This window comes from Delphinus delphis, chromosome X (genome assembly GCF_949987515.2).
Source record: "Delphinus delphis chromosome X, mDelDel1.2, whole genome shotgun sequence".
Lineage (NCBI taxonomy): Eukaryota > Metazoa > Chordata > Mammalia > Artiodactyla > Delphinidae > Delphinus > Delphinus delphis.
Window position 1 is genome coordinate 122,163,976 of NC_082704.1, and position 23,300 is coordinate 122,187,275.

Sequence of the window (23,300 nt, forward strand, 5' to 3'; positions counted from 1 at the left end):
TTGCTGCAAATGGCTTTATTTCATTCCTTTTTATGGCTGAGTAATATTCCATTGTATACATGGACCACATCTACTATATTATTTCTTGAAGGAGGACGTGGGTGTAAAGCTAAAGTAATTCTCTAAAGAGGAAGGAATATTGTTTAACACAGTATTATGAACTCTTCAATTTGAAACATCAGTTCCTACATACAAGACCCTAAGTGGGGCCAGAGAGTGTCAGAAAGCTGGTATACATAAGCCCAATGTAGACAGTCTGCAAAACATCTTCGGGCAAGAAATAGAAAAAAAAAATGACAGAATAACTATGTTTCCACCTTTACTTGTCAAAGTTGATGGCTTTCTTTCTGAATAACTCTCAGTAAGAGAAGAAGAGATGCTAGTTGATCAGATATGGAGCTGAAATGTTCATTTGGAAGCAAGTAACAGTGAGTTATGGACACCCCTGACGAAAGCCCTCTGTCGCTGGTCATAATAGAACAAAGAAAAATCTCTTGGAAATGAGCATTCCTGACTCTGAAGGCACGTTATCGTAAAAGTGCGGGAAAATGTCAGGTGTGGAAAATGTCCTCCAGGGTTCAGCGGGGTTGGTGTTTTGCATTCAGCGGGGGTGGTGATTTGCTTCTCTTTAATATGTGGCTTCAGGAGAGCAGATGAAGTAGAATTTTTACACGCGTCCTTCATTCTCACCAGGAGAGCTGTTGCCATCCATCACGTGACAGGGTGGAGGGCAGTGCCGTCAATTCTAACTCAGGATTAAAAATCAAGATCCAGAGAAAGACCTGGGAAATAGACCTGTCCAGGAAAAAGTTGTAAAGATGGGAGAGAAGGGAGAAGCAGGAGAACGGAGGTGATTCGAAACATTGATCCTAACATGTCAACCGTGTTGATTCTCAGACCACACCTTTGCCATCCAAATGAAGCCGTTCACCTCCAGCTGATGCAGTTTTATTAGCAGCCACATAACTTGGAATATTGTTGGCCAAGTGGATTACCTCTTTTTTTAATTGAATTTTTATTTTCTATTGGAGTACAGTTGATTTACAATGTTGTGTTGGTTTCAGGTGTACAGCAAAGTGACTTGGTTACACATACACATGCATCTATTCTTTTTGAGATTCTCTTCCCATACAGATTATTAAAGCATATTGAGTAGAGTTCCCTGTGCTAGACAGTAGGTCCTTGTTGGTTATCTGTTTTACATATAGTAGTGTGTTTATGTTAATCGCAGGTGGATTCCCTCTTAGAAGAATTATGTCAGTGGTTCCAATTAGCACGTCAACGTGCCATGTCTGCATCTGGGGGGATCTGTGGCACGTAGCTAAGTGGATTCTGGTTGAGCAACATTGAGATTCAGACGTGTCTGGTGGGAGAAGCACCTTCCCTTATGCGGTTATGCATTTGAGGGTTTACAGTGAGACTTTCCACAGTGTTGTTGAATCAGGTGTATGAAAGGAATTCTTTTTTTTTTTTTTGCTGTACGTGCGCCTCTCACTGTTGTGGCCTCTCCCGTTTCGGAGCACAGGCTCCGGACGCGCAGGCTCAGCGGCCATGGCTCACGGGCCCAGCCGCTCCGCCGCATGTGGGATCTTCCCGGACCGGGGCACGAACCCGTGTCCCCTGCATCGGCAGGCGGACTCTCAACCACTGCGCCACCAGGGAAGCCCTGAAAGGAATTCTTATCAGGTAGGAAGGCTGGAATAAAGGATGCATTCAGGTTTGAAAAGTGGAATAATCATGCACTTCAGGACAACTTTCCTAGGGCGTTCATTCCCCTTCTATTTCTGTTTTTCAAGTCAAGATCGTAATCGTAAAACTAGGCGTAGGCTGTTTGAAGTAACGTAACTAAGTGAGAATTCTTGGCGATTTACCCTTGAAATCCTGTGAATAGTCCAGTGATCAGTGGTGTGAAGGAGGGGTCTGATGGTGTGAGATGCACACGCCTGCCTTTCCTCTCGGCCCAATCCGCTCACGATCGCCTAATTTCTGGACTAGACATCAATTTCGCATCGTTTGCGATTCCCTAAGTGGTTTGCGCAGCTTCGCCGTGGCTGCTTCTTCCTGCTTTCCAAACCGTGCTGCATTTCCACACTCGGCTGGGGTAGAATCGGTGGTAGGACTCATGGTACAAGACATTCTTATTAATTCCGCACATGTTCAGTGTTGTTTGAAGAGGCTAGCTCTTGTTTTGATTCCATTCAAACCAAGTGTTTGAGTAGGTATTTTTTTCACCCTCGAGAGTTTGTTGTTTGAATACGCGCCTTCTCAAATGATAGAAGAGGTTTAAGAGAGGAAAATGAATTGCACTTCGTACAGCATGCTGAGAAGAGGAGATACGGAGATATACGTTCAGTTCTTACCTCTATCTTATTCTACCTTCCTCTTGCGTTTTCATTACAAGTAAAGAATGAAGTTTCACGTGGGGAGTCAGGGTTATGGAACCTGCATATATAAAATATCCACTTGTCCAAAAATGTGTATTTTGTGTGTGCTGTTTAATTAGCAGTGGGTTCGCTGCTGCAGGTAAATTCCCCGTATAAATATACGTGGTGCCTATGTTGGATGTTCCAGACACAACCTTAACTCAAAATGGGTCATAAACCTAATGGGAGGGCTAAATTATAAAACTCTCAGAAGACAGCATGACTATTTCTTCATGCCTTTGGGTTCGGCAATGATGTCTTAGATAAGACACTAAAAGCACAAGTGACAAAAGAATAAAGAGAAGAATTGGAATTCATCAAAATTTAAAACGTTTGCTCTTTAAGAGACACCATCATGGGGCTTCCCTGGTGGCACAGTGGTTAAGAATCCGCCTGCCAATGCAGGGGACACAGGTTCGAGCCCTGGTCCGGGAAGATCCCACATGCCGCGGAGCAGCTAAGCCGGTGCGCCACAACTACTGAACCTGCACTCTAGAGCCCGTGGTCCGCAACAGGAGAAGCCACCGCAATGAGAAACCCATGCATCACAATGAAAAGTAGCCCCCGCTTGCCGCAACTAGAGAAAGCCTGCGCGCAGCAACGAAGACTCAGTGCAGCCAAAAATAAATAAACAAACAAACAAATAAATAAATAAAAAGAGACACCATCAAGAAAGTGAAAAGACAACTTAAGAACTCAGAGGAAAATATTGCAAAGTCATGTATCCAATAAGGGACTTTATTCAGGGCATATAAATAACTCCATAACAAAAGAGTAAATAACCAAGTTAAAAGTGCAAAGGAACTTAACAGGTATTCCTCCAAAAAAGATATTTGAAGGGATAATATGCACATTAAAAAAAATGTTTGTGGGGCTTCCCTGGTGGCGCGGTGGTTGAGAGTCCGCCTGCCGATGCAGGGGACACGGGTTCGTGCCCCGGTCCGGGAAGATCCCACATGCCGCGGAGCGGCTGGGCCCGTGAGCCACGGCCGCTGAGCCTGCGCATCCGGAGCCTGTGCTCCGCAGCAGGAGAGGCCACAACAGTGAGAGGCCCGCGTACCGCAAAAAAAAAAAAAAAAAAAAAAAGTTTGACTTTATCAGCCTTCCCACAGATGCAAATCGAAACCATAATGAGATCCCACATCACATCCACCAGGATGGCTACAATGAAAACCAAAGACAATAACAAATGTTGATGATGATGTGCAGAAATTAAAACCCTCATGTTTCAGTTGGGAATGTAAGATGGTGCAGCTGTTTTGATAAAACAGACTGGCAGTTTTTCAGTGTTAAACCTAGAGTTAATCTCTGATCCAGTGGTTCCACTCTTAGGTATCTAAGTAGGAGACATGAAAACACTTATCCACATAAAAGCTTGCACATGAATTGTGAAGTTTTCATAGCAGCCATTATTCACAATGGCCAAATCGAAGTGGAAAGAATCCAGATACCCACCAACTTACGAGTGCATAGACAAATAGGGTTTATCCATACAATGGAATATCGTTCAGCTATAAAAGGGAATGAAGTACTGATACGCGCTACACCACGGGTGAATTCTGACAAAAATCCCAGTCACTGAAAAACATATATGACAAGGGGAACAAGGGGAGTTATTGTTCTGTACGTACAGAGTTTCAGCTTTGCCAGTTGAAAAAGTTCTGGAGACGGGTGGGGGGATAGTTGCACAACAGTGTAAATGTCCCTAATGTCAATTAGCTGTTCACTTAAAAATGGTCAACGTGGTAAATTCTATATTATGTGGATTTTATCACAATTAAAAAATATATATAGTGTGATTCCATTTATATGAAGTACCCAGAAAAGACAAATCTATAGACAGAAGGTAGTCTGGTGGTTGGCTGGGACTGAGGGCAGGATGAGGCGGCAGGAATGAGGAATATTTTTGCAGTGATGGAAACCTTCTGAAATCAGATTGTGGTGATAGTTGCACCACCCTGTAAATACTCTAAAAGCCGCTGTAAATGTACACTTAAAACTGGCGAAATAAAGGGTGTGGAGGTTATCAGCCCAATAAGGCTGTTAAGGAGGCACGGTGCTCTCTGTATGGATTAAGCCGTAATTATCAGTCATTATCATGTGGGCTTGGTAGTTCATAACTGGCAAGGAGAGCCTGTAGCACCACCACTGTGAGGGAAAGGAAGAAGAAGCATGGTCAGGATATGGAGCTGGACCAGTGATGGAAAACGCAATGGGTATGGGCCAGGTTGTGAAATGTTCAAGGGGCTGAAAGGCCACATGAGTTTACTTAGGGCCAGGGCAACAGGCACCTAAAACAAAACAAAACAAAACAAAAGCACAAAAAAGGAATACAAGAGACCTGAAGGTGCACACCCTGTCTCAATTACCTGAGGCGAATCTGCTGATTTCCAAATTATACATCATCCTCACGCACATCCTCGAGGACGGCTTCAGGTTCACATCATCCCAGTACACCAGCCCCTTCCAGCTCATCCGCTGACCTTCCTTGTCCTCTGGGCACCACGGGGCGCGTAGAGGGGGCAGGCCCTTCTTCCCCACGATGGCAGCCGAGGGGCAGAGGTCCCTGCAGTGCAGACTGAAACCTTTCACAGAAAACATTCTTTTCTACACAAACACATCAGAGTGGTCAGGAAAAGCCAACGCTGGCCGTGTTCCCTGCCGGCTGGCCTGCCAGGAGTCCTGCCTTCCTCTCAGCGAGGGGGCCAGGGGATATGTTCCCTGGACAGACCAGGTGTCTGAAGAAACATGGGGAGGGGCTCCCACCAGCTGTGCAGACTTGTCCTGATCATTCTTTCCTTTGATGATGGACGTAATCCAGGGCTGGGTGCCGTGCCAATCTAGTAGCAGAACACTCAGGAAAACTCCTAAAGTGTAGAGGCCACCATGGTGAGTTTGGGACCCTGCGCTGAAAGTGGAATCCTCATTAGTGCCGGGAGCAATCATCTGTAGCTCAAGAAGGGGAGTTTTTCAAATAGAGCCACCGTGTGATCCAGCAATCCCACTCCTGGGCTTAGATCTGGAGAAAACTCAAATTCAAAAGCACACATGCACCCCTATGTTCATAGCAGCACTAGTTACAATAGCCAAGACATGGAAGCAACCTAAGTGTCCATCAACAGAGGAATGGATAAAGAAGATGTGGTGCATATATACAATGGAATATTACTCAGCCATAAAAAGAACAAAATCATGCCATTTGCAGCAACATGGATGGACCTAGAGATGATCATACTCAGTGAAGTAAGTTAGACAGAGAAAGACAAATACCATATGATATCACTTCTATGTGGAATCTAATAAAAAATGGAAAAAATGAACTCATTTACAAAACAGAAACAGACTCACAGATCTCGAAATCAAACTCATGGTTACCAGAGGGGAAAGGTGTGTGTGGGAGGGATAAATTAGAATTTGGGGACTAACAGATACACACTACTATTTATATAAAATAGACAAACACTAAGGACCTACCATATAGCACAGGGAACTGTAATCAATATTTTGTAATAACCTATAGTAGAAAAGACCCGGAAGAGAATACTGACATATGCGTATGTATAACTAAATCGCTGTGCTGTACACCTGAAACTAATACAACATTGTAAATCAACTACACTTCAATAAACCATAAATAAGTATTTTTAAACAAAGAATGGGAATTTCTTAGTAGAGGTATGAATTCTTGGCCACTGTTCCAATTTCTCAACTACTCTAAATGGTGCTTTCAAAAAAATTTTAGACTTCACTCCTGAAACACTAGTAGAATCCCCGACTTTCCTTCCTTTACAAACTCGTTTATCTCTCAGTATGAACAACAGTGGAAATCTCCACGAGACTGTAATGGAAGCCACTTCATGCTCTATTTTAAACGAACTAGGAAGTAATGCCTATCCTCTAGGTTATGTTTTACTAGTCCTTTCCGTACGGGAAGATGGGCCCACGGATACCGCATCAAGATGGCAGAGGAGTTACCCTCGGTGCAAAATCCACCTGCCTCTGTTCCACTGCGTCAGCCTCCGAGATTCAGAGAGGCGTGAAAAGACTACTTGTGACCCTGAAATAATTAGTTATAGCACTTTACCTCAGGGAGCTTGCAGCAAAATTGCCCAGGGCTGCAGATCCTACAGACAGCTTGTCTCCCAGCCCCATACTCCGTTTGGTTTGTGTCCCTGGTCCAGCCCAATACTTACTGATCCCTCCTTCTCTTACTTTGAGGAGTTTGATGTTCTCCTTAGCCAAAACCAGACAGTCGTAAGTATGTGGAGTCCAGGTGATAATGACTGATAATTGTGGCTTTTCACAAAGATTTTGAGCCTTGGGGTGTAGCTTGAGTTAGGCAGTGGAGTTGTTGAGTGTGGGTTTAAATCCTGGCTCCAAAACTGGTTAACCACAGACACAATGTGATCCTTAATCTCTTTAAACCTTAAACTCACATAAAAATGCAGACAATGAGTGGCTGTGTGTGTGTGTGTGTGTGTCCAGATGACTGTGAGCCGTCAATGACCTTACATACAATTACTGCCACCATACCTGCTGATAGATGCTCGGTGAACATTACTTCCATTCTTCTTCTGTTTATTATACATGTTGACTCACATGGCTGATTTAGGTGTTGTTCTAAATTCACTAGAATGATATTTCTGGTCAGAGGAGCCTTTCATGGTGTCCTAGAAACCATCCTATCTATCCGTCTCTGTTGGAGGTCAGCGTTAGTGAGCAGCAGCTATTCAAATCTCAGAAGCCACGTTGGGTGTAGCAATATCTACTGCAAGTTCTTTACCTTTATACGTCTAATTAGACAATTGTTCAGCATGATTGTAATTACTCTTCTGATCCTGAAAAGCTTCTCTGGTTAAACTTGGACACATCTTTATCTTTGCTAAAATGTTCTTAGCAACCTATTGATAATTTTTAGTTTTGTTGTTGTCACACAGTAGGGTCTTCCACTCTCAAATACAGTTTTGAAGTCCTATGACATTTTTCATTTTAGAATTGGATTTAGCAGATGATGATGCGTTTTGCGACACCAAGGGGGACAGAAAATCCCACAAAACGAAAATTATGCATTTTGGGTTACACTTGATTATTTGAAGGTTATTTGCATAATAACAGGATTTTGTTTGTTAAGAGTTCAGTGTGCCTGCTGTTTATTCCGCACTTGAAGTTATAATCGTGTTTGTGACATCGCGGTCATCTCCACGGCAACCAACTGATTCAACAAATTGAGGATTATGATGGGGATCAAGTGAGAACAAACAGGTGGTACAGGTGGAGGAGATAAACTTTCCAAAAATAAAGGTTTTTTTAAAATTTCAGAACTTACTTTAAACTATAAAGATATCCTTCTGAAAATACCCATTTCATCAAGGTTCTCATCAACCGTAAGCTGGGTGCTCACTGGGCTCACAGAGGGGGGCTAACCTGAATGGCACTCACTAACCTACCGAGGCAGGTAAGAGCTGCCACTTTGACTTGTCACGATTTTGCTCATAAAAATTAATAAGTGGTGGCAGTGAGTCTTTATGTTTCCCCAAACTGGCATTTCTCTGTCAGGCTGTTGTAAGCTTACAAAAGGGGATGGTCTCTAGACTTCTCTGAAGGTTAGAGATTATTTGAATCTATATTTAGCTCATTTTCTAATCACAGTCAACTGGTAAGTGCCTCTTCCCCAAAGTCATCTGCTTGGAAATAACATGGCCCTGATTTTCATTTCTGTCTCGTGAGTCTGCGCTAAGTTTCCCTCCAGCACCCCCACGGCAGGTATTAGACGGGCAATAGAAAGCACAGATATCAAACGGTGAGTCTATGTTTTCAGACTCTTCCTTCTAATAAAAGTTTTGTTCTGAAAAGTGGTTAGATTTTTTTTTTTGGTTTTATTTAATGTGTTGACCAGAGACTTGGATTTGGGAAAACAAATTTTCCCATGTCCAGAGTTTCGAGACACATTCTCCTTCAGCGTTCTGAAGAAGTGAATCCAGGTGATAAGATGGTGAGCCGGTGTCACCGATGGTCACTGACATTCTATACAACACACACACAGTCACATGCATCCAACACAGCTTAATACGCTCACTCGGAACCCTCAGAAGCCAAGATCAGTCATCACGTCACATTCATAGGAATTCGAGTCAATCAGTTACGTCTCCAAGCTTGCCCTGTGAGTCAAAAGATCAACACAGGGCCACACTCATTTATCAGAACGCTTTCATCGCTTTCATAATGCTGAGTGGCAGGCTGTCGGACAAAGCATAGGGAATTCCAGCAACATTTACAGTGGTTTTTAGGGGCTAAATTGTGTCCTGCCCCCCTCCCAATTCGTATGTTGAAGTCCTAGCCCCCAGGACCTCCGAATGTGACTGATTTGGAGATGGGGTCTTTAAAGAGGGAACTAAAGGTACAATGAGGTCACTAGGGTGGGTCCTGATCCCACAGGAAAAGTGGCCTTATAAGAAGAGGAGATCAGGACACAGATACACACAGAGGGACGACCACGTGAGGACACAGGGAGGAGACGGCGTCTGCATGCCCAGGAGAGAGGCCTCAGGAGGAACCAGCCCCGCCCACACCCGGATGTCAGATTCCAGCCTCCAGGACTGGGAGGAATACACATGTGCTGGGTTTAAGCTGCCTCGTCTGTGGTGCTTTGTTACGGCAGCCCCAGCAAACACGTACAGTGGTCAGTATTGTTTTGGGGGCATGATCTCCATAAGACTCTTTTTGTTTGCTTTTCTCCGTCCCGTATGTGGGTATTTTATATGGTGAAAAGTGGTGATGTCCCACGTTGTGGCCAGAGGGTTTGTGGAATGGTGCGAGGAGAGGGCAGGGCAGGTTAGAGGAAGTCTTTCTGATTCCATGACGAATCTTCAGCCTCTAGAATTCGTGCCAAGGTGTTCCAGTTGTCTTCTGCAGCGCGCTTGTGATCTGAACTCATAATCTGACTGCCTTCTCTTGGGAAATCGGCAGCAGGCCATCCTACCCTTGTCTCAGCAAAGACCACGTGGAAGTTCAATTATCAGCTACGAAAAAGGACACCAGGAGCTCTGCTTAGATGCTGAAAAATATTTAAAGTTGACTCCATGTATAAGCTGTGTTGTCTCTTCAAGAACATTATATTATTCCGGTGTGATGTCTTGGAGGACATGGGTGGGGGCATGAATGATCCCGTGGGGCCTATAGCCCATTCTGAACATTTTTAGACTCCATCCTAATGTTAAAAAAAGACATACTGAAAGGATTTTGAGCAGCATGGTGACACAATCCAAGTTTTGTTTTAAAAATGTCCCTCAGACTTTCTTGAAAACAGTGGATTAGGGACAAGCAAAGGGGGATTAGACCTACCAAGATAAGGGTTTTCTGCAACAGTACAGGCAGGAGACAGTGGATTGAAGTTGGGGGTCTGCAGTAGAAATTAAGAACATGAACGAAGTTGAAAAAAAGTACACACACATAAACCTATGTACGCACACAGTATTCGGATATTTGAATCCAAGGAGCCTGCTGATTCTGCATGAGAAGTGATGCAGGAGGGGAGGAACGCTGGCGAGGAGAGCAATCACTTCCATCCTGAACACGACGGGGTTTTCGGTGCCTACGAGACACATGTGCCACGTGTTCGGTTGTCAGGGCTGGTTCTCTGAATTCTGAGTTGAAGGCAAATGGTTGGAACCTGCCAGTTAGGTGATAATCACGGGTCTGAGTTGGGGAGAGAGGGAAGGCTGAGAACAGGATGTGGCTGAGATGAAGGAAGGGGTCAGGTTTATAAGTACTGGAAAGAATTGCGTGAACATCTCCTGTCCGAGGAAAGGAAGTAAAACTTGGGGACCTGGGTATCTACCAGGCTGGCACGCAACCAGATCAGCTGGTAGCCTTTTAAGGATGTTTGTACTTCTTTAATAGCTTTCAGTATAATCACGATGCTTAGAAATGGGTACCATAAAGTACCTACAGAGTTATTGTGTGTGACGGATAAAATGACAATTCCAAGTGGCCTGTGCTTTATCCTTCTTTGTCTCTATAACTACATAACCAAATAGCGTTATTAGATAAAATTGTCATATTACTTTTCAGACTAGAAAATAAAAAGCCATACACCTTCCTCAAATGTGATAGACAACCCCAAGTTAGTGGTGGGACATCCTTGCGTAGCCTCGATGAATCCAGCACAGCGGAGGTGTGATTCTGCGTAAAGTTATGAGGATGGATTGGGAAAACCCTCCAAAGTTCCTTCCAAGCCTAGGACTTTAAGAATTTAGGTCATTATAGGTTCGACACTAAAGTAGGTCAGGTAAGAGCAATCATAGCACTATTTTGGTTTTTGATGGAGTGAAGGTGTGGGGTACAGAGAGATTTCTTTTTTACCAGTTATCGTCCTGGGTAACTTAGAGTATAATAGATTTTCTAGTGTGTCCCTGGAAGATGGAAGCCTTTGATGAAATATCAGAAAAGTCCATTCTTATCAGTGTGCTTTGCAGAAGTGCAAAAGTCAAGACGGATTGGGTCAATCTAGAAAATAATTGGGAATACTGTAGAGATATAGAGATATATAGATAGATATAGATATATAGATAGATATAGATATATAGGTAGATATAGATATATGGAATACAGTATATATATTGTATATATATTAGGAATACAGTATATTGCATTGGGTATACAGTATATATATTGTATATATATTAGGACTACAGTATATATATTGTATATTTACATACACAATTGTCACCCCTTATCCACGGGGAACACGTTCCAAGACCCCCAGTGGATGCCTGAAACCACGGGTAGTACCAAACCCTATACGTATTATGTTTTTTTCCTATATGTACCTATCTACAATAAAGTTAAGTTTATAAATCAGACACAATCAGAGAATATTCAAATTGCCAGCATCACTAGTCTTGTGCTTTGGAGCCATGATTAAGTAAAATAAGGGTGTCTTGAACACAGGCACTGGGATACAGCGACATTGATCTGATAACTGCGTTGGCAACTAAGTGACTAACAGGCAGGACGGAGAGATGATTCGCGTGGATGGCGGGGGGGGGGCACTGTGGTAAGAAAAAATACTAACGTGTTAATAATTTTCACAACCTGTTTGTTCCAGCACATGCCCAATTAGAATTGCTTTATGGGACTCTAATACAATATTTAATTTTATTCTGAACTGCTTTCGAGACCCATTCTGGAATAATCATTTAGAAGAGCACATTGTATATACAAGCTGGTAAAGGATCACAATTCTGGGAAAAAAAGGTACAAAAAGCCCTTCAAGAAGACAATGAACTTACTGAAAATATGTATTCGAAAATGTTTACATTTGTTGTAGAAAATCTGGGAAATTGAGGACTATGAAAAAGCAAACAAAATTACCCTACTTGGAAAGACACAAAGGAAGCTTCTGGGGGGCTCGTTACCCTCTAGCTCTGGAAAAGCACTTCTCTAGACACCCCAATGCTTATCTTTAATGTAGCAAAGTCCACCTTAAAAAATACTACTACTTTCAGAAATATGCACAAACTCCATAAGGACCTTACCGGAGAATAATCGCACGGAATACCTCCCTGCCCGTTGCATTCTCATTATTTTGCAATCCACTTCTACATAGCCTATACATCTAACAAAACATTCTTGTCATTTTTGTTTTAAACAGTGAATGCTTCCTAAAAGACACTTGAACAACATGGATGCTTTAAAGAAAGCTATTTTATATTTATCCAGACATTTACACTTTTGCTTTCTATTCTTCTCTTTTGCATAACTGGGCTCTTATTTGGTATTTTTCCCTTCTTTCTGCAGACGTTTTATTTTTGTATTTTTTAGCCTGTCTTGTGGAGTGGGTCTACATTGTACCTGAAAATGCCTTTATTCCACTTTCAGTTTTGAAGGATATTTTCACAGAATCTGTCATTCTAAGTTGACACTATTCTTTCATCGCCTTGAAGATACCTTTCCATTGCTTCTGGCCTCTTTGTTTCTTCTGGCGAAAACTCAGCCGTAATTCAGAATGTCACGCGCTCATGTATGATGCGTCTTTTTGTTCCCTAGCTGCTTTCGAGATTCACTCTGCGTCTTTGGTGTTCAGGGTTGTCTAGGAAATTGTCAGGTGTCATTTCCTTTGTGTTTCTCCTGTTTGTGGTTTGCTGAACACCATCCATCTATGCGTCAACATCATTCATCGATTCTGGAAAGTTCCCAGTTATTATCTCTCCGAATCCTCCTTCTGCCGCCATTCTTGTTCTTTCACTCCCAACTCCGATAGAAAGTCTGAAAACTGAAATGCAAAGAGAAGAGAGACTGGGGAAGCGGAGAAGAGACCTTCTGAGGCCTGTGGGACAATACACTAGCTTCCCTGTGACTCCCGTCACTGGTGACCTCAGAAGTTTTCAGGACAGTGTGGGAACTTCATCTCGAGTCAGGCTTGGGATCTGACACTGGTAGGGCGCCAGAGATATCTCTGTGCTTTTCCGTGAAGTGCCCAGTTCTCTTAACCGTGAGATCGGTCTCTCCACTTACCACCCGGATGCTATTCGGGGTGTCTGTTTGCTCTGTCTCTCACATTGGAGAAGTCCCCCCACCCTGTGACACTGCCTTTGTCTTTGGAGGGCTGCGGTCTAATACCCTGTGAAGCCCAGGCGTGCCCGAGTACACTTTGCATCAGATCCACTGCCCTGATCCCTACCTTCTGAAAGAGGCTGCCTTGAACCTGGGCGAGAACTCATGGTATTTATCCCCTCTCTCTTCCCACCTCACCCACATCGGGCAGACTATCTCTTTCCTCTGCAGAGATTCTTGGGCAACACTTAGCAGGTGGTCGAAGTATGTACTGAGACTAGGACTCCCTCATGTTTCCCATCGAACACGTCAGCCCACACGCTTTAAAACTGTACCCCTCTTTGCTCCTTACCCGCACCTACGGCGGGGTCCTCCCACCCTGACCACTTCCACAAAGATCAAAGCCGACAGGAGTCTTGTCTTTCCTGGAAGGAGTTTGCAACTTTTTGGAATTTAGTTTCTTGTGTTCCTCTGTGTCCTGAGCTTTTCGCGAATCTTTTTTTATCATAAAAAATGATGATTTTTTTGAAAAGTATGTTGCAAACATAGGTTTGATTATGAGGATGAGAGCGCTGTTCTGTCCTGAAATGGAAGTAGGCATCCTAACAATTGTATTTAATTCTGGTGTTTAATTAGGGGGAAATGAATTTTATTGTCCCCTAAGTAGCCAACCCAGATAGTCATTACTTTGCACCAGGTTGTCTAAAACACGCGTGCCTTTTTGTGTGTTTCTTCTTGTGCCTCTTACTTTTATCAATCAGTCTCTCCGTGGTTGTTCTCATATCACACTGTTTAAATAATTGCAGATTTACACGCGGGACAATTCGTTCTCCCTCTCCCATCCTCCACTGCCCTTCTTCCCGAAATTGCCAGGACGCTTTTGTGCGTTTATTCTTCCAGATGATCAGAAGAATAATTTTGTGACCCGAAAAACAAACCCAAAAATTCCATGGTGACGTTCATTAGCTTTGTGTCAAACGTACATTCATTTTGGGAAAAAAAAAAAAAAAAACACGTGCCAAGGGGGAAAGGGGGTGTGGGACGAACTGGGAGATTGGGATGGACATGTGTACACTATTGATACTAGGTATAAAATAGATCACTAATGAGAACCTAGCGTACAGCACAGGGAACTCTACTCAGTGCTCTGTGGTGACCTACATGGGAAGGACATCCAAAAAAGAGGGGATGTATGTATACATAGAGCTGATTCACTTTGCTGTACAGCAGAAACTAACACAACATTGTAAAGCAACTATACTCCAATAAGAATTAATTTCAAAAAATAACATGTAAACACTATTGAATAATCTCATCCAGAAACATACTGCATTTCTTCATTTATTTTGGCCTCTTTCTCTACACCCTCCAGTACACTTTGTATTTTTCTTCATGAAGAATTTAGTTTTGAAAAAAAGAACAGTAGAGCACAGAGAAATGTATTACGTGAGGAGTCAGTTGGACACATCTATATGCCTGAGGCAGCCTTGGTGAAAAAGACCTAGTCTCCCGTCTTAGCAGTGTTAACTGCTTCCTCTCCCCTGTTTAACCTTATGGTACCATGGACACTTCTGCTTTGCTTTCTACCTCCTCACTCCAGTCCCAGGCCCCATGCACATTTGTCTATGACCACTTTCTTCTTTTCATTGAGTAAATGAGATTTTTTTTCTTATATTAGCATTGAATAACGAATCCCAATGGTCCATTTTCCAGAAATAGAAAAAAAAAAATTTACCCCATAATACTTGAATATTCAATATCCTGATATGCATTTTAATAGGGAAATGGGGACGGCCTGGTAATATACAACAGTTAGAATGTTCACGACAAATGAAGAAAAATGGACGTGACTGGTAACTCCATGACCTTGTAAAATGTTGAAAGTGTAATTCTCCCTGAATTCCTTGCTGAAGATTATTGTTGTTAAGGTCTGGCACTGAAGAAGAGCTACTGTACTGTTTTGTATTCTTAAAGGGTATTGTCATGCACAAAGCAGGAGCTAAAGAATAGAAAAAAAAAGATATTATCGAAGTTTCTGAGCTGCCATCCACCTCTCAGGACTGACATAACATACACTCAAACGTGGACATCAGTTAGAAACCACTGCGAAAGTGTATTCACTAGATCGTAACTAATTAGAGGCATATTAAATCACCCAAATTTGTAGGTCTGACCCAGCATCAATACAGACATTTTCTCATGCTGTGTATGCCCCAGAAAGACGTGTGGGCACCATAGCACACCATTTTCATAGCCAGGCTGGAGTGGGCTGGGTTCAAATACATAATCAAATTTTAGGGGAAGTGAAATCATTTTTAAGTTGCTGCTGTATACGCAGAGAATTAATACCGACACTGTAGTGGAATATATATCGATGTTTTCAGGCGAGGATATATTTTTGTTTTCAGTGCAAAAGGCCCGTAAGGTGTTATTAGATATGGTTAAAACAATAATCTTTTTCAAGAACTGCAAAGACGCCGGACTTAATTAGTTTCACATCACAGAGAAAAGTGCTGGAGAAGGAAATTGGAGTCAGACTCCTGACATAGATTCTGAGCACATTGGGCATACCTGAACATAAGGAGAAGCTTCTATCTAGCTGTCCAGGCAGACGTTTTATAGGTAGGGAAGAGATTTATCTTATGGAAGTGAATATTTTTTCTCAGTGTTTTATTGTTCTTTAGGGTAGAACTCATTCTTTCTGCCTCTTTTCATTGCTCTTGGCTTGGCCTTTTTGTTTCTTTCCACTCAGCACCTGTGGATGCCTTGAAGTTTGTTCTCTATTCTTTGGTTATGTAATCAATATCGTAACAATCGTGCAAATACTAGACAGCCGTATCGAAAGCATATCACAGAGGAGGAAACTGGCTACCCTCTTTGCTCTCCAAGACTCGATTCCCTATAGGGGCCATCAGCAGACAGTGTCTGTAAAGGGCCGGTTAGTGAATATTTTAGGCTTTGAGGGCTGCAGAGCCTCTTCATAATTTCTCAGATCTACCATTGCAGGATGGAAGCAGCCACAGGCAGCACAGAAACAACCGGGCTTGGTTTTATGCCAATACAACTTTATTTACAAAAACAGCGGCAGGCTGCGTTCGGACTCATGCCAGAGTTCAAGAGCCCTGCCCTAGAGAGAAGCACAGCCCTCCCTTCCCTTTGCCCTCATCTTGTTTTTTTTTTTTTTTGGATGAGGACATATAGACCATGTTAGAACCTACAGATTGTCTTTTGTTTCAGGGCCTGTAAAGTCATAGGTGTAGAAGGCTGAGGCAAGGAGCATGAATGATCAGATTGAGTTGGCTGTTGGACAGTAGGGCTTCCTGGTGACTGAGGCTACTGCAAGCGTGAGTGGCTGCCCAAGTTGAAAGGACTCTGAGAATATACAAAGTCGTGTTGCCCGTGTAGATGGCATGGGGGGTGAACAAGTGTGTGTGTGCATGTGCCACCCTCCGCCCCTGCGCTAGGATCTACCTGGAAATGAATAAACACAGGGGCGTGCTAGGGTGCCTGCAGGAGTCCAGTATCCAGCAAACCTCAAGTCAGCCATGTAGCACAAACCTGAAATTGGAGAAGGCAACGCACCCGTTGATGTTGCGACCATAGAGCAATGCCGAGGTGGGCCTCTTCTCCTTCTCCACCTCCTTCCCGTAGCTCTGCTCTGTTCCCTCTGCACCCACTGCTCTGTTGATTCCGCTTCTGCCTGTCTTCCTCTGCGGCCACCGTCCCTAACGTACAGGGACTTCTCCTGGTGTTCAGGCTGCCAAGGACTTGCTGACGCGTTTATAGGAGGCTAGGAACATTTTGTCTGGGTGGAAAAAGAATGACTGTTGGATTCAAATACTTGAAGCAACCACTGGTCGGCACGTACATACTGATGCTTCCCCAAACGTTCTCACTTCTGTTTTCCTCCGAACCGTCAACAACATGGCATCCGTGTCAGCCAGCGTGAGAAGGGCGCCCACACACGGTTGATCAGTAGCCTCGCACAGATGCAGCTAGTTTTGGTTTTCTGCAGCCAGCGGACAGTCGTGCAGGCATTCAGAGGCAGGCTCCAACAGCCTGAGCTTCAGCCCGGCTCCCATCTCTCTCCTCAGCCCAGATCTGGCTTCAGGACTCTGGACCAATATCCAGCTGCCCACCACGCATGTCCCCGTCCAACTCCATGTGTGTCAAAGACAGTTTGTCGTTGTCCCTGGCACTGCTTCCCTAAGGAAGGGCCAAGGGAAGGATCCAACAGTTTACCTTTTGCAGTTTCTAGAGGATGCCCTCATCCCTCACCTCATGGCCCCCTTCTCCTCCTGCAAAGCCAGCACCATACCATCTGCATCTCTCCCCAATTCTGATGCTCCTGCCTCATTTTTTCAATCCTAAAGACCCCTGGGATGACTTCGGGGCACCTGGATAATCCAGGACCATCTCCTCATCTCAGGGTCTTTGCCCTGATGCCATCTGCAAAGCCCCTTTTACCATGTAAAGTGACATATTCACAGGTTCCAGAAATTAGGACTTGGACATTTTTATCTCACTCGCCACACTTCCCAAGCCCGGTATTAATCCTAGATTGTGCTTATCTCTAATATCCCTCGAGTCTGCTCTCTTCTCTCTGCTTTTATGTCTACAGCCCTGGGCTTCATCCACAGTCTCAGCTCCTCCCACCTGGATTGCCACTGTAGCTTCCTCACTCGTCGTCTTTCTCCAGTGTACTTTCCATCTGGCTTTCAGTGTGTTTCTCTAACATTCCAGTCACTCTCATCACTCTAACTTGCATCACTCTGCGGAGGGAAGTTCTCCCAAGTGATGCCCTTGGCTTCTACGTCCTAACTCTTCATCTGCACGCTGAAGGTTGGCAGCTTCCAGCCCACCTGCAGCCACACCCATGAGTCTCTGCTGAGTTTTGCTGGCTCACACTTCTCTCTCTCTTTTTTTTTTTTTTTTTTTTTTTGCGGTACGCGCGCCTGTCACTGCTGTGGCCTCTCCTGTTGCGGAGCACAGGCTCCGGACGCGCAGGCTCAGCGGCCATGGCTCACGGGCCCAGCCGCTCCGCGGCATGTGGGATCCTCCCGGACTGGGGCACGAACCCATGTCCCCTGCATCTGCAGGCGGACTCTCAACCACTGCGCCACCAGGGAAGCCCACACACTTCTCTGTCTTTGCTTCTGCCCTTTCTTCTGTCTGGACCACCCTTCCCACATTCTTTATCCAACTCCTCCTCTTTCAACAAAACTCCCTTCAATGTTGTCTGTCTTCACTAAACCTTACCGAACCCTAATTATTTAGCTGCCCCTTTGCAGCTCTTCCCAGCAGCCTGAGCACACCACGCTAGTTGTCATTATACCACCTTATGATTTGTTATTTATTTGGCCCTTTCCACTTCTAGACTGTGAAGTTACTCAGGGGAAGGCGGGCATATTATTTGACTTTTTTTTTTTTTTTTTTGAAAGCCCTGGAGCCTCACACAGTGCCTGGCTGGCACGTAAGAGGTTACTTACATGTCTGTGCAAAGACTAAATCCGTGACAGAACGGCATGAAACTAGAAGTCAACCACAGAAGAAGAAATGAGACTAAGACGAAACAACATGCTACTAAAGACTAAATCCTTGAAATCATCATTAATTTATGGTTTGAATTTTTTTTTTTTTTTTTGGCCGTGCCGCATGGCTTGCGGGATCTTAGTTCCCCAACCAGGGATCGAACCCTGGGCCCCTGCAGTGAAAGCACCAAGTCCTAAGCACTGCACCATACGGGAATTTCCTCATCAATTAATTTACAAATGCACTTCTCTCCTTGCTTCTCACCCTCACCAGGAACGCAACCCATGGGGAAGGCGTGTGCTTTATTAACGTCCCTGTTTGCTTTCATCCATTTGTTCAACAACAAGTGTTGGCAGAGTGACAGTGAGAGACCCGCAGTGGTGTGCGTTGTGGATTCTCTGACTGGAAACCCTCCCTCCCTTAGACTGGTGTCCAGTAGCAGACTTGTCCCGCACCCCTGGTCCCCATGTCGGTCAAGGGCACCGCCACAAGGGCTCTGGCTAGGAAGGTGGGGTACTTCCTTCACTCTCTCTTGCTCGACAGCAGTGTAGAGTCGATCTCTTGGTACCGTTCCTCCATCTCCTGAAAGCTCTTCAACCCACCCACCTCCCTCTATGACCATGACCCCCACCTAAACCACCTTGCTCATCCTCAGGAAGACGGTCCCTAGATCCACTCTGGCTTATGGGAGAGATTCTGAAACCCGCAAAAGCCACCCCTCTGCTCTCTTCCTGTTACGCTTGAAGCACTTGTCACAATGGCCCTGTGACACTGCATGACATGGGCTTCCACTCCTGTTCCAGCTTCATTTGATGGAATACTCTCCCTCACTCCCTTGGCCCCCAGGCCTTCAGTCTGGCTCTCAGCTCCCAAAGTAGCCAGCCTCTTCCTGCCTGGTGTGAGAGATAACTGGTCAGCTCGGGCGCCATAACAAAACACCATAGGTTGAGCGGCTTCAACAATAGAAGGTGATTTTCCCACCGCTCTGCAGGTTGGAAGTCCAAGATCAACGTGCCAGATGACTTGGTTCCTGGTGAGGACCCTCTTCCTACTTGCAGAGGGCCACCTTCTCGCTGTGTCCTCACACAGTGGAGGGAGAGAAGGAGAGGACTCTGGGAGACATTGATCCCATCAAACCGTGACTTCATTTAACTTTAATTACCTCCCGCAAAACCCCGTGTCCAGATACAGCCACATGAGTGTGCTCACCTCGGCAGCACGTATACTAAAATTGCAACGATACAGAGAAGATGAGCACGGCCCCTGTGTGAGGATGACTCGCAAATTTGCGAAATTCGTGAAGCGTTCCATACTTGTACTGGCTGCCGTAAGACAACCCTTGTTCCTTCGTGGACCCTCCTCTTTGAGGCTTGCATGCTTAAGGATCCCAAACGACTAAGAAATTAAAAAAAAAAAAGAAGACTGTCATTCATACCATTCACACCTAAAGAATTTTATCTGTTTTGAGCATGAACTTCTCCTGCTACACAGAAGTAACCATATGGTAGTCAGTTTTGTATTTGGAAGTGTATTGGTAGCAGGGATGTTTTCACAATTTTCAGAGATGATGCATTCTTCATGAATACTTTTGTACGGCTGCTTGAAAATATGAATTCCAAACTTGCAGTATAGCTGTGAACAACGTGAAAAACAAACAAATACAGTCACATGACAGCGCTATACAGTCCCGTATGAATTTGGTGGGCTACAGGTCATTCATAGCACGTAGCCTAGACAGTCAGCTCACCAAATATGTGCTCAGCTGTATTTCCTAGACCACCGTGTAAGGAGGTAGCACCAGGGGACTAGTTTTGCCTGCTGAGCTGTGAGCAGAGCCACACATGTCATGTCCAGGTGCAGATGGCAAGTAGCCAGTACACGTCCTCCTTCTCTCTCTTCCCTGCAAGGTGTTTCTGGAGGCCACGTGTTCCAGATAACGTAGCTCCAGGGCACAGGGAGACCGCATGACTCCCATCAGACTGTGATGTAAGAAATGGAGCTCTGCTTTGGGACGACCTAAGGGGTGGGATAGGGAGGGAGGGAGGGAGGCTCAAGAGGGAGTGGATATGGGGGTATATGTATACATATAGCTGATGCACTTTGTGGTACAGCAGACACTAACACAACATTGCAAAGCAATTATACTCCAATAAAGATATATATATATATAAAGAAATGGAGCTTTGTAGCAATTTGCCCTGATATTTTATGGATTCTTTTTTTTTAGCAGCACAACCTAGCTTTTCCTGACTAATACATGTCTCAAGGCCGTTGGCATGCTGACGCCTCCACCCAGAATGTCCTTCGCTTCTTCTCCTCTCAGTTATCGTTTGGGTCTAAAGTCACATTCTCTAGGTTTTTTCCTCTGTCCTCCCAGCCTTTCTCAGGCCACCCTGCTTTACTTCCCCAACGCCTGCACCTTGCGGGATGCCTTCTCTCTTGTAACCATGTATCTTACTGCACTCTATCCTCCCAGCTCCTAGCTCATTGCCTACACTTGCTTGACCCTCCATAAATGTTCAACTTCTTAGTAGCGTGTGCTCAGGAAATACTGAATGGGTGGATGCAGGAAGAATGAGGGAATAGAACATGGTGATTCTGTGATCTAACCACACATCTGCTCGAATCTGAGTGGGGAGATCAGAGTTTGCACCATCAAGTCAAATCAGCACTTTCAAGGCCACAAAAGCCATCCAACTTGATTACAGGTAGACCTTTTTTTTCGGGGGGGGGGCATGTAAAAGACCTTAGTTTATTAATCCTCTCATAAAAGGCTGCTCACATCTCCACCGATACAGTCACGGCAGAATCTTTACTCCTCTTGTTGCCAGCACCAACACTGGCCTTTGCAGTCCCCCAGACTTTCTTCATTCTGTTCTTGAGTTCCTTTCGCTGTTTTCTGGACGTCTTTTTCTTCTCATGCAGGCCATGTCTTGCAGCCTGGGTTTGGGCTCATTCTTCTCCAGGTAATCCAAGGCATCGTAAACCATGTCAAAGCCAGTTGTCTTGCCACCATCAAAATGGGTTGTGAATCCAGATACAAAGATGACATCTGGTGTGGTCTTGTATATGCATTTCGGCTAGTTTTTTTCCCCCAAATTTCTGCCTTAGGTCCTGTTGCCTTCCCAGGGTGAAGGACATTGATGCCCGTTTGTTTGCGCTGAAGTAGTCGGTCGGTCATGAACTTCCTGGTCCTGGATAGTTACTGTGTCGTTCATGACGACCGCTGATCTTCAGGCAGCCTGGGAGGACAAGAGCACGGGTAGGCCTTTGGAGGGATGGGCTTCTGAAGATGGAGGCCCAAGTGAGGAGAAATAAAAGGATGCATTCCCTCTAAGGCAAGGGCAGGGTCCTACAAAGAAAATCACTACATAGGCACACAGCTTTACCACAGTCACTATGATTGTCAGGTTTTCTTAGGTATCTGTTACCAGAAAGGCAGGAAAATGCCCCGCGTTTCTCACACTTTCCTCCATCACCGTGATACCCCCGTGCATGCCTGAGTGTCATTCAGTGGGCTTGAATCAATACCCGCTGAAGATGAAACCAGCAATTGTGTCACCCGCGGGTCCGCAGAGATCACTCTTGGTTTCTCGCCCTCAGCCAAAATATACACTGGGTCTCTCTTTGCTTTTGTGCTGTGGCTGGCACGTCGCTGCCAGCACCGCTGCTTTCTGCCCACCAGCCGCGAGAGCTCGTGACGTCCTAGACACATTCCTTTGGTGTCTACCAGCGTCCCCCAAAGCGGAGATAATCCAGCCTGAATGTTCACTCAGCAGCGGAACGGCCCCCCTGGGTTTGGCTGGCAGCCCCCGAGCAGACCTTTTGTATCTGCGTCCCTTTGATGGACAGGCGCTGCGGATTCCCGGGACCCAGCTCCCAGAAAGGAACTCAGCAGGGAAGGGGGACTGCTAAGTATCCTTCCAACCTGAAGGTAAAAAACACAAATGAGAAGAGAAGGAACTGGGGCAAAGCTTCTGACAGAGCTGATACGTTTTCGTGGGAGAACAATACCCGGTTACGGGGACGCAAGACCTGATATTTCGCCGTCGGCCTCATTAATCAGAGAAGGACCAGCCCGGCCATGGTGATGCCAGTTCCCCAACCCATTGCTGCGGGTTTTAACTTTTGTCCTGATGTCTGAGGCTGACGTGTGATCCCAGGACTCTCGGGGCAGGCGTGTGATCCCCGGGCAGTGTCACTCTATAAATAACACGCTGTGCTGGGAATAGCACAGTTCTTCATTCCTCCTGCCAGAGACGACCTCTCAGCTCCTTGAGGGTCAGGACAAGGTGAGAGCCACAGAAAGGTGACAGAGAGATGGAGAGGGACGTCACATAGTGGATTGCAGAGGGTCCTCTCCCAAATTTACGTCCCTGGGAATCTCAGAATGGGACCTCAGTTGGAAAGAGGGTCTTTGCAGGTGTCATTCATTAAGGGTCTTGGTTGGAAATCATCCTCGTGCCCTCAGTTCAGTGACTGGTGTCCTTATAAGAGGAAGGAAAGGGAGGTTTGGACAGAAGTATTCACAGAAAAGAGCAAGCAAAGACAGAGGCAGAGATTGAAGTGAGGTGGCCACAAGCTAGTCAGCACCAAGGATTGTAGCAGCCACCAGAAACCAGGAAGGACCCTTCCCTCGAGCCTCACAGGGAGTGCCGGCCTCCGGACACCTTGACTTTGCACTTCTGGCCTCCAGAGCCGGGAGAGGATGCACTTCCCTTGTTTACAGACATCCAGGTGGTGGTCACGGGAAGCACACACAGACCCCAATGCTGGCATCCTGATGACACC

General features: G+C 45.1%; 1 long non-coding RNA gene, 1 other non-coding gene and 1 pseudogene across 2 annotated transcripts in view; 2 read left to right on the forward strand and 1 right to left on the reverse strand.

Moving 5' to 3' along the window:
• The window catches only part of LOC132417895 (uncharacterized), a 481,389-nt gene that overhangs the window by 260,609 nt on the left and 197,480 nt on the right, over positions 1-23,300 (forward strand). The window lies entirely within an intron of this gene.
• On the forward strand, positions 19,711-19,817 carry LOC132419145 (U6 spliceosomal RNA). Its single transcript, XR_009518148.1, has one exon. It is a non-coding gene; the product is annotated as a U6 spliceosomal RNA (small nuclear RNA).
• LOC132418699 (small ribosomal subunit protein eS24 pseudogene) lies at positions 21,288-21,727 on the reverse strand (annotated as a pseudogene).